Raw genomic sequence first — 12,518 nt, forward strand, 5'->3', positions numbered from 1 at the left:
TTCTTTTCACCAATTTCATCGCACACTTTCCTATTTTGGCTTTTCTTGATCTTTAAATCATATAGAGTAACTGTTGAAATTTTATAACTCAGAGTTAGGTGTTTTAAATTCATCCGTTAACTCCTTCATTTTCTACACAATGGATAAGAACAAATGCTTTCCTTTCTTTTCTATGTTACCCGACATTTAATTTCATTGCCATGCAGTTAGTCTAAAAATTATAGGGAAAATATGATAATCTATGTTTATTGATGCTAGCTACTGGAAGCCTTATTAGAGGAAGCTGAGGATTCACTCCAGCTTGGGTCTGACTTTGCTGCCGGATGAGTTTTGACACAGTTACAGAAAATTTGGGGTGTCAATGGTTTTCAAAACCTGTGGTGAATGACAGTGAATATGTATATAAATCTATCTATCTACATCTATCTATTTGTTGATATATCTATTGATAGATGTGTGTATAGCTGATATTTGCCTTCTTATTCTGTGAAGATGTACCCAAATGAGCTCATATTTGTTTAGAGGATATGATGAAATGATTGATTTGGCTCATCTATTCCAATCAGAATTTTCAATTCTTATCTTCATTCAGTACACATTCCTCCAAGTGATAAGGAAAAGGAAATAAGAGATACTTTGTGAGGAATGGAGAAGAAAATAATTCTATTTGGAATTATTGGAATTATTTCACTGGCAAAGTCCATCAAAGCAGCTTATAATTTCAAAACCAAAGAAGTAAAAGTAATCGGCTATTATGGTAAGAGCTATATATAGGTGTGGTCTTGGAGATCTAAGAACTATGCAATATAGTCTTCCTGCCTGAAGATGTGTTCAAAACTGTGATTTTTCTTCCTGTTCATAACAAGAAAGTAGATTCTTTCTGGACACATGAAACTGACTCAAGTGGGGGCTATTGAGACAACTGGAATTAGGGGTCAGGGAGGTAGAAAGGAGTCTAGGAACCTTTTACTCATAAGAAGAGCAGCGATATGAGTTGATGGACTCTGTTCTGTCCAGGTAGAACTTTATATGTGTGCTTCTCATAATGTTTGGGTTTTTCACTTCACTGAAGCCCTTCATAAATATTTTCTGTTTTCCCATATGGCTATAGCAGGTTATTTTTCTGATTTGCTTTTCTACACATCTAGCATTCTCATACTCAAGTTCAATCTCTATTTTCTCTGATATGACCCCATGTATAACTATCCACATCATCTACAAAAAAAGACAAAAGTTAAAATGACAGACAACATAATAATATGAGAAACAACGTATTTACTAATATCACACTGATGCTTAAAGCCTTTCATTGAATGATACTGTTTTAATGAAAGCTTCAAGAAGCTCAACAAATTAAGCTAAAAACTATGGAACACTAAAATAATGAAAACTATTTTTATCTCCATTATTACTTTTTTGACACTGTAGCCTTTTTCAGTATTTCACTCATCCATGCCTTATTTCATAGAAATTCAAAAAGACCATTTCCCAGGTAACAAATTATACCTCTCAGAAATCAATTACATTTCAGGACAACACTAACAGTACATGTCTTTTTATTAGGAAATAAAACCATAGGATATGGGTAGTAATAAAACTGGAATTATTTCACTGGCAAACTCTGTAAAAATATCCAATAATTTCAAAATCAAAGAAGTAAAAAAAATCCCAGATCTACTACTGTGCAGTATTAGCAATATTATTTTACCCACATCCACATTAATTTCTCCTGTCAACTTCTGGTAAATTCTCACATCTGCTTGTAGAATGCTGGAAACTTCATATTATGCAACAGTTAGTATTTTTTGTTGTTCTTTTTATTTATTTATTTATTTATTTATTTTTATTTTTTTGGATTCAATCACCTTTATTAGCCTACCAATGTTACATTTTATACATAATGTCTAGGCATCTTCTCAAAAAAAACTCTACTTTAGTATATCACATTTATTAGTAAAAAGCCAAGTAAGATGGTAAACCTCAACCTAGCATTTTAATATTCTCTGGACAGGGAAGCTAGAAAGCCAATCACTTCAAACACATTTAAGAGTAGTGTTCCAAAAATAACTAAGAAATTGCTATATTTTTAAGCAGGGACGGAAACAATTTTGATTTTGGTCTTTCATCGTGTTCTAGTAAATTATACTTTCAATTAACAGCAACAATGATATCATAAAAAATCCTCAGCTTTCTAAATTTGTGAACTTCAATACAAATTAATATAAAATAGTATTGGAATCTTTTGGGCGGCAAGTAGCTATCAGTTACATTCATCAGTGTAGCTGAACCTTCTTATCGATAACTAGGTCCAGGCTGGGTATAGCCCTGACCAAAGGGAGGACGATTACAAGCATAAGGGTTAGGCCCACTTGAAGGAAGGGGTCATGGTATACTCCCAGGAGGTGTAGTAAAACCTGGTCTTGGTTGATAAGCCCCTGGTTGGCTTGGAGCCCTTCCAGGCTGAGAAGCAGGGGCCACTGGATAGTTAGTCGGTTGAGATGTTTGAGTAGTGTAAGTTTGTGGAGGATAACCGCTCGCCTGGTACTTGCTGAGGTGCTTGAGCAGGCAGTTGTGGCTGACCAGAAAAGGCAGGTGCTGGTGCCTGAGAAGCTGGTTGTTGGCCATATCCTTGGAACTGCTGAGGTTGTTGAGGTCCAGTCTGCTGACTATAACTAGCTGAATAGTGAATGCGGTATTGCTGAGGTGGCTGGGGTGGAGCCTGGAGCTGCTGGGCAGCATAGCCAGCTTGTTGCTGGTGCTGTTGATAGATCTGCCCTGCTTGTGCCTGAGCTGCTGTGTAGGGAGGCTGTTGAGGCTGAACTCCCGATGGGTGAGCGGCTGAGGAGGAGAAAGCAATGCTGTCAGGTGTTCCTGAACGGTCTTCTGTGGGAGCCCTGGGTGGTCCTGAAACCTGATCATCTGTTAAGCCAAATGCCGACATGACATTTTTATTGATTTCATCTTGTTTTGTTTTTTTCCCCCAAAGGATCAAAAGCTGACATACTTGCTGCCATAACTTGAGTAGACTGTTTCCCAGAAGAATCAGAAGTGGCAGACTTTTCTTCCCTACCATCCACAGCATCATTATCAGGAATACTGGTAGAAGGGACTGGCTCTCCAGTAGGTTCCAAGCTTTCCAACAAACGATTTACTTTGTTTCGAAGCTCAATCAGCTCTCGACGAAGATATTTCACCTGACTTGATTCAAGGGGTCTTGGCTGGCCATTAACAAATAATGTCAGTTTCAGTATCCTACTACATTGGATTGCAAAGGAAAGGTCAGAACTATCAAAAATTGTTATTAGATCGCCACCTTCATCTCTATACTTTATTGTAACTTCATTATTACTGAGAAGTTTTCCTCTGAAAACTCTTTGCATCATTAGCACTAATTCATCATAAGTAACATCTTCATTATGAATGGGAGTTCGCCGAATATCTTCCCCAAGTTGAGCTTTAATAATCAGCTTTCCACTTAGGTCCATTCATGGTGGAACTCCAGGATGGTCTATTTACACAACTCTAGGGAAAAAACAGCTTGCAGAGGCCAGGTCTCCAGGGACTGCCGCTGGACTCGGGGAGCATTGCACGGAGGCTGCAGCCTTAGGGGCCCCCCTGCTCAGTTACGTTCTGCGGCCGCCTTACCAGCTCTCAAGTTCCTGCAGGCCCCGGCCAATCGCATGGAACCACCAAGCCTAGAGACAGCCCGGGGCCCAGTACGTGGCAGGTGGGTTTGTTGCTCTTTGTAAAATCTATTAATGAGGGAGGAGAGAGGGAAACAATGTTAGAAAAACATTTCATGAGCGACACATTGCAAGACATTTGTTTGAACGCAGATAATATCTCAGCTCTGTTTTGATAGGTCTGGAGGGAATACTTTCAGTATGACTGCAAGTAGCGGACAAAGCGCTGTGCAATTTAATGGTGCCAGTAGAGCAAGACCTTCTTTCTGGTTTTTGCTTCAAAATGGTCTTGGGGGAAAACTTCATGGCCTGATTATAGGGACCAAAAGAAGGTTTTCAAGTATATGTGTTGTCAAAAATATTTCAGATAGGAGTTACATAAAATAAAAATATAAAGTCCATTTTTTGAAACTTAAATCATTTTAGTTTACATGGCCATATAAAAAGAAATCCTAGATGTCTCCAAGCTCTATCTGATAAGCAAAGCCAAGTTCCTCAGCTGAATGGCTTATAACTTCTTTTCTTTTCTCTGTTTGTATATGTGATGACTCAAGATTTTTTTAGATTATTTACCACCACTGACTTCTGCTGCCTGCTATACAAACATTGATTTTTTTAAGGGCTTAAGACATTTAAAAGAAAAAGGGTTGGTAAAGAATAATACGTGGGCTGGGGATATAGCCTAGTGGCAAGAGTGCCTGCCTCTGGTACACGAGGCCCTAGGTTCAATTCCCCAGCACCACATATACAGAAAACGGCCAGAAGCAGCCCTGTGGCTCAAGTGGCAGAGTGCTAGCCTTGAGCGGGAAGAAGCCAGGGACAGTGCTCAGGCCCTGAGTCCAAGGCCCAGGACTGGCCAAAAAAAAAAAAAAAAAAAAGAAGAATACGTAATCTCTCACATGTTTTTAACCTAGTATTGGTGTTAAGATTTTATTATAAGTTATAAGTTATTATAAGTTCTGAGTTTGGAATAAATTCTCTACCATTTGCTTTATTCTCTTCTTTTTAAAGCTAGTTTATCATCTTTAAGTAGTGGTACAAAGGAGGTGCCACATAACAAAGCAGTTCATAAATATAATACATCTTCATTGGTGTCACCGCCTTCAACATTCTCACCTCCCTTCAACTCTCCCCTTCCCTTACTTTTCTTTATTTTGCAGTATGTACAGTGAATTCTTAACTGCATTCTCTCTACCTTCTTCCCCTCATTAGTCTTCCCCTCCTCCTTTGCCCCCTGCCCCCCTTTTACTTGGATGGATTCATATCCCGGTGTTGATTTGGTTGGGCTTTGACCTGGTCTTTCTAAGAGATTATAATTTGAGCTCTCCATGGAGTCTATTTCACTTGAGTTAATTGATGTTTTAACCACTTGAGTACTGCCCAACATATTTACTTATAGATGTATAGGTGTATAGGTATATCCCAGCTACCATAGATACAGGGAACCATGCAACCCTTGCTTCTCTGGATCTGGTTTACTTCACTGAACATATTTTTTTGTAAGGCTTTCCATTTCCTTATGAATGGTACAAATGTTATTCTTTCTCATGAGTGAGTAAAATTCCATTGCATGTATATACCACAATTTTTTGATCCATTCATCTATTGAGGGACATCTGGATTGATTCCATAGTTTGACTATGGTGAATAGTGTTGCAATGAATATGGTTGTGCTGATAGCTTCATAAATGCTCAGAAGTGGGATTACTGGGACGCAAGGTAGCTCTTTGTTTAGCTAGTCTATTTTCTTTTAAAGAAACTTCCATACTTCTTTCAATTCTCACCAACAATTCATTAGAGTTTCCTTTTGGCTGGATCCTTGGCAGCATTTGTTGTTGTTTGTTTTCTTGTTGCTGCTTGTTTTCCTAACTGGGGTTATGTGGAATGTGAATGTTGTTTTGATTTGAATTTAATATGTCTTTTTGTTCTTTACAAAAGGGAAACACATGCACTCAGGCACTAGCTTCATGTTTGTTTTATCTATCTATGCATGTGTATGGCATGTATATTATGCCTATTTTATATTTGCTTCTTGCAAATTGTCATCATGGCCGATTCAATCTGTGTTTATGCATAAATCTGTTCTTTTTAACTCCTATGTAAGAATCCATCATCACAATACTGTGATTGGATTTTGCTTGTGATTATGGGCAATTAGATTTCTGTCTTTTCTAGTTTGTTATTTTCATTATTAATTGAGATTGAAACAAGAATCCTTGAAGATGCTTCCTTGTGAACATGTTCAAAGTTTTTGGATGAGGTCTGCTGAAGAGAAGAGTTTATTTATCTAGAAAGGCCATCCAGGACTCTAATGAGTGTTTACATTATGACTGTGTCCTGAGGAATTGCACAGTGGACAGCTTTTTCCACATGCCATCTATGAGAATTCTCCTTTCCTATAACTTCACTTACATGGCATAATACCACTTCCATGGATGTAAACTGGCATATCATGTTTTTATTCAAAAGTCTCTTAATTATTGTTGAGTTAGAATGACTTATTGTGTATTTACTTTCTACTATTCTGTCTTCTGCCAAATATCTTTTTCTGGGATTATAGGTGTGAGCCATTGCACCCAGCCAACATAGTCATTTTTAATGTTGAATCATTCTTACATACTTGAGATAAATTACACTTCCTCATAATACATTCTTTTCATAGGCACTCATTTGGATCTGACTTATTAGTAATTTATAAATTTCTTAGATTTATTTTCCTAAATATTACAAAGGAAATTGGTTTACAGAGTTCTTTCTACAGTGGTTGCTGGCATTGTATTAATAGAAGTTTAATAAAATGAACTAGATAGATTTCCTATTTTCATTCTCTGAAGGCAATTTCAATAACACTGATTTGGTAACATTCACCTCTGAAACCTTCTGGGCTAAGCAGAAATACCTTCTGTGATTTTGTAGTTGTTGAACTTTCTATACTCTTTTATTTCTGAAATGACGTTTTATTCTTTTCTTAAAGTGATGATATGATTGCTTAAGCATTTAATGTTCCAAATTACTTAACTTTAGTACTTTGAAATTATTTTTCCACTGCTTTTCTGAATCGTTTTTAAAATGTGGATTTTACATCTATTATTTATTTTTTTAGAGAATACCAATTTTCTCCCTAGTGGTTAGACATTACTTTTGTTGTGCTTTATACTTGGTAGTCTGATATATTACTATATGTGTCTCAGTGTGTATCTAAAAGACTTAACTGTGTTTAGCTATCTTCACATCAGTATCTGTCTCTTAACTAGTTTTGTTTTTGGTTTGTAAATTTTAAGCAGACATGGGTTTACATACTTTCCTTCAGATCTGCCATCTTCTAAAACTACCTTTAGACAAATGCAGTGATTTCCCATTGTCTCCCAATTCTTAATACACTCCACAGTGTCCTTGTTTTTCTATGCTTACTCAAGGAGGTGTCCTTTCTGTTTCTAAAGTACCAATTATCTCTTCGCTTATATCTCTTCTAGTATTCAAATGACTACCAAGTATTTTCCTTTTATGTCAATGATTTTGTCTCATACTTACAATTTATGCCTCTTTTTATTGCCTCCTAAAGGAAGGATATCCTTTGTTTTAACATCTTTTGGAATACTTTCAAAATCCCATTGACATTTTTTTCCAGTTCATTTTATCCTTCTCTCTGGTTTATGGATGTGAATTGTCCTTTATGTTAGTAAACATACTTTGAATTTACTTTTTTTAAAAAAAATATTATATTTAAGTAGTTGTACAAAGGAGTTTCCACTTAACAAAGCAGTTTATGCATATATGTTTTGATCAATGTAACCATTTTCAACATTTTCACCCATTCCTCCCTTGTCTCCCCTTTCTTCACTCTTCTTAATCCAGAGTCAGTTTCTGAGAATAACCATTGGAAGTAGACCAAAGTGCACAGGTGAGGATTTCTTGGAGTTGGCACCTAGGGGCTGGGTTGTATTAAGTGTTTTCTCTCCTTCTAATCAATGTTTACATCAGTGTTTTAGTTGTATGTATTCTGAATTGAGAAATTTTATTCAAACAGTATATAGCATAACCTTGGTATTTCAAACTTTTTAATGATTAATGAAAAAATGAGCTTATACACTTATTTGTAGTCATAATTAATTCAAGTTAGCAAAGGAACACTCAGGCTGGGATTTAGAGAAAGGAAACATGTTCACAGGACTCAACTGCATGAGCAAATACAGGTAAAAATAGCTGATTTTGTACCAACATTTCCTTTTTTTTGTCTTCAGTTTATTGGCTGTGAGTCTCTCTTAGACAACAGTAACTGTTAGCCAGCAACTGTCTATTTCAGTAATGAATTGAAAAGGTATTTACATGGTCTTTTTTATCTGTTTTATGTTTTGAGGCAGAGTCTCTATAGTTCAAGCTAGCTTCAAATTTAGCATCCTTCTGTCTCAGCCTCAAGGTGCTGGGATCACAAGTATGTGCCATGTATTAGATTAAAGATTGTTGAATCATTTGTTATTCATTTTATTTTACACAGTGATGACAAACTGATATGTATTCATTAAAATTTAGGTGTAAAGAAGGAAAAGAAAGAATAAAGGGGAAAAAGTTAATGTCATTTCTTTTCCCATTTTCCAATGGTAACATGTTTATAAGTATGTATTTCAATTTAATAATCTACTCACCAATAGCTATTTCATATCTGCCTTTTTCCAATCTTCTGCAAAGTGCCTAAGTAAGTCAATTTTCAAGTATAAATATAACTTTCTATTTTTGAATCTATGTGGCTACTTCTCTCTTCACAGGGACTGACTGCAGGGCCTCTACTTGGAAGTGCACAATGTAATTTGTAGGTTGCGATGAAGCATGCTTATTTTTTCCACTGGTGGTATTTTCTTAAGTAGAATGGCATTTTGACTTATAAATTTTGCCTGCATTTTATTTTAATAGCTAATCATAGGACTGCATGTTTTTCTCATTGTTTTCCAAAACTCCAGGGTACAAATTGATATATTTCTGTAGCTAATGATACTTTCAGTTTTTGATTTACACTCTTTTAAAAGTTGCTGCCTTAATAATTCCACATGATAGGGAGATACACAGAGATCTGGAGGAATCTATCTCAGGACAATCTGGGCAAAAAGAAAGACCTTTATCTCCAAATAACCAGAACAAAAATGTCTAGTTATCTTTATTCAAGTTGTAGTTTCTCCTAGCAAACATGAAACTCTGAGTTCAATTTTTAGTATTGCTCAAATTAACAAATAAATGCTAATTTTGTCTGAATTCAATTTCTATGATACAGATCGCTTTTTTATTTCTGTGGTGATTTGTTGTAAAAGCAGAGTTAAAAGAAGACAGATTTTTTTTTTATCTCTTATCTATACAGCTGAATAATATGGACCCTCACCCTATTTTCAGCTAGCTCACCTACATATCGTTGAAATGTACATCGCAATTAAGTATGGAAATGTCTTAATGAAACTCATTATTTTGTACAACTAATATATGATAATACAAATATTATAGGGCACAAGTGAATTTGCAAGGTATGATTCAAGTATGGAAGTATGGAAAAAATGAGCTTTCCTTTACGCACTTGCAATTTCCACCTCTTTACTGGTCTCTCACTGCAAAGCACTTTCTACCTTGTACTGGACAATGTGATTCTGAAAATGTTAGAATGGCTCATTATAGTATTGTCTTACAGACACAAAATCTCCCAGCTTGAAGGAGACCTACAGGTCATCTTGGGTCAAGTTCCACACATTTCCAAGGCCATATAATGAAGCCCGTTGAGGTTAAGGGAAGTGCCCTTGTAACAAAGCCCTGGAGTGCTAAGCTGACCTGAACCATGTCCTCCACCGTGCTTATGTGCACTACAATGACAGACACCTTGATCCAGCAGGAGATAGGAAAGCACAAAGTCTGATGTGATTAGAGTCCCAAATCCACAGATGTTTGCATGGAAGGAAATGATGAGCCAGATCAAGGTGAGAAAGTCCAGGGGACTCTAAGCTACAAATTGATCTCCCTTGTTCGGAGAGGTTCACCAGTCTCTGAACAAGTACTTTTCCAAGAATTTCTCTTTCTTAGGGCAATATTTTATAAGAACTTATAGTGAGTCCACATGGCATTATTGGTTTCTATCTTTTAGTGCCTAATTAAGTAATAAAGTATCCTCTTCAAGGTTTCTTTTTTAGCTTTATGACTTACACTATTTAGTAATATTTTAAAGTTAAGACTAAAAAAATTGACATGTTTGTGGGATACCAGGTGATATCTTTCTGTAAAGTATAAATTGGGTAGCATTTAAATCAATGTAACCATCGCTATCTGTTCAAACTTCGCTATCTGTTTCTTAGTAGTGGGGAAGTGTAGAACTCTGTCTAGCAGTTTTTCTGAAGCATAAAATAAATTACTGTTATCTATTCACACTGTGCTATGCAATAGACCACCAGAACTTAGTTTTTCTTTTTCAGTGGGCACACAGCATTCACTAGCCAACCTTTATTCCCCCCCGTCTGTCTTTCTTATCCTGTGACAACCATTGTTGTAGTCTTAATTTATATTCAATCAGCCAGGAGACTTAGGCCTTAAGTAAAAATGCCTTCAGTGAAAATGCCAAGCGATCTCGTCAAAAGCTTATTCTTCATCTTTGAGATGATCTTCTGATTATTGAACTTACTTCTATTGATGTGTTCTATTACATTTATTGATTTACATAGTTGAGCCAGCTTTGCATCCTTAAGATGAATACTGTTTGATCACAGTGTATGATTTTTTGATTGTTGAATTCAGATGGACAGAATTTTATTGAGAAGTGTTGCATCTATGGCCATTAAACAGACCTTGTAGAATTCAGCTGTAAATTCCTCAGTTCCTAAACTTTTCTCAGGTCAGAGGTCTTTTATTGCCATTATTTGTTATGGGTCTATTTAATTGGTTTATATCTTCTTGGCTAAATTTAGGTATATCGATGTTCTCTATAGGAATGCTTCCATTTCTGCCAGATTCTCCAATTTATTGGTGTAAAGATTTACAAAGTATTCCCTTATAATATTCTAGCACTATTCACCATAGCCAAGATATGGAATCAGCCCAGATGCTCACCAGTGGACAAAAGGATGAAAATAATGAATGTATATACAAAATGGAATTTTACCCATCCATTAGAAAGAATGGAAAAGGTTTGTGAAGTGCAGGAAGTTAGGCCTGGAGAGACAAAGGATGTTTGTTTCCCCTTGCATGTGGAAGGTAGATTTAGCTTACAAACTCATGAGTAAATACATTGAGTGGTGTGCAAGTATATACAAATATATTAACTGAAATGTGGTAGATTCAAGGGAGACCTCAAATAGTGTAATTCTAAAATCAAAGTTTAACAAAATAAAACCCCAGGAAGAGGGTACTCAATAGTTGTGGGTGGGTCAAGAGAAAAAGGGTAGAGGGATGAAGAGAAGAGGGGGAAAATTCAGTCAAGAATCATTGTATAGGGCTGGGAGTATGGCCTAGTGGCAAGAGTGCTTGCCTCGTATACATGAGGCCCTGGGTTCGATTCCCCAGCACCACATATATAGAAAATGGCCAGAAGGGGCGCTGTGGCTCAGGTGGCAGAGTGCTAGCCTTGAGCGGGAAGAAGCCAGGGACAGTGCTCAGACCCTGAGTCCAAGGCCCAGGACTGGCAAAAAAAAAAAAAAAAAAAAAAAAAATCATTGTATATTCTACAAAATTAAGAAGTGCTAAGGAAGGAGTGGATAGGAGGGGAATAGGTGAGCATGTCAAAAGGGGTGACATCAATGAAATATATTTTATTCATAAGCAGCTTTGTTATACGTCAACTCCCTTGCACACTATTTAAAGATAATAGTTTATAAAAAAATAAACAGAAGCCAAATGAGAGGATGAGAGCCCGAGTTCAGTCCTACTCCTGGAATTAATAAAAATAGGAATTAACTTTTATAGATTCTACACACAGGGAGTGAGATCACACGGTATGTGTTTCTGGGCCTACTGATTTCAATCAGCACGGTGCTGAATTTTTTTCTTTTTTCTATTTGCCATTTTCATGATTTCGAGAAACGTTAAAATTTATTTCCAGCTTTAAAACTGGTTCATTGTTTTGGTATTAAGATTGGTAAATTCCTTACATAGTTGAGATACCAACCCCTTATTAACTTTATACTTTGAAAATATTTACTCCAATTTTGTAGATTTTTTTTCTTTGCTGTTATTTTCTTTGATGGATATAACTATTTGAGTTTGATGTCATTCTATGTCCATTGCTTTTTGCTTTTGCTTCCTGTGTTTTGAGGATCTTGTCTTTAAAAAAAAAATCCTTTCTAGCCAGGCACCAGTGGCTCCCACCAGTAACTCTAACTACTCAGGAGGCTGAGATCTGAGGATTGCAGTTGAAAATCAGCCTGCACAAGGAAGTCTGTGAGACTCTTATCTCCAAAACACTACTCAGAAAAAGCTGGAAGTGGCCCTATGACTCAAGTGGTAGAGTGCTAGTGTTCAGCCAAAGAAGCTCAGGGACAGTGTCTAGGCTGAGTTCACACACACACACACACACACACACACACACACACACACACACACTTCCTTTGGAGTCATATAAAAAATAGACTATGGATGAAAATATTTCAATGTCTTGAAATATTTCACCCATGCTATCTTATAGTAGTTTCATAGTTCTAGGTCTTGTGTTAAATCTTTAAAATATTTGAAATGAATTTTGAAATTGGTGGATCTGAGCATGTGAGTATCAAGTTTTCTCAGTACTGCAGCCTCATTTTGTTGAGGAGATGATAATTTCTCTAATATTTGTTCCTAACACTCTTGTAGAGTTCACTCTCATTATCTGTTCTACCCCAA

General features: G+C 36.4%; 1 pseudogene; it reads right to left on the bottom strand.

Moving 5' to 3' along the window:
- Window positions 1–2,254: 2,254 nt before the first annotated feature.
- The window catches only part of LOC125345695, a 72,642-nt pseudogene continuing 62,378 nt past the window's right edge, over window positions 2,255–12,518 (bottom strand).

This window comes from Perognathus longimembris, chromosome 2 (assembly GCF_023159225.1).
Source record: "Perognathus longimembris pacificus isolate PPM17 chromosome 2, ASM2315922v1, whole genome shotgun sequence".
In the NCBI taxonomy this organism is placed as follows: domain Eukaryota; kingdom Metazoa; phylum Chordata; class Mammalia; order Rodentia; family Heteromyidae; genus Perognathus; species Perognathus longimembris.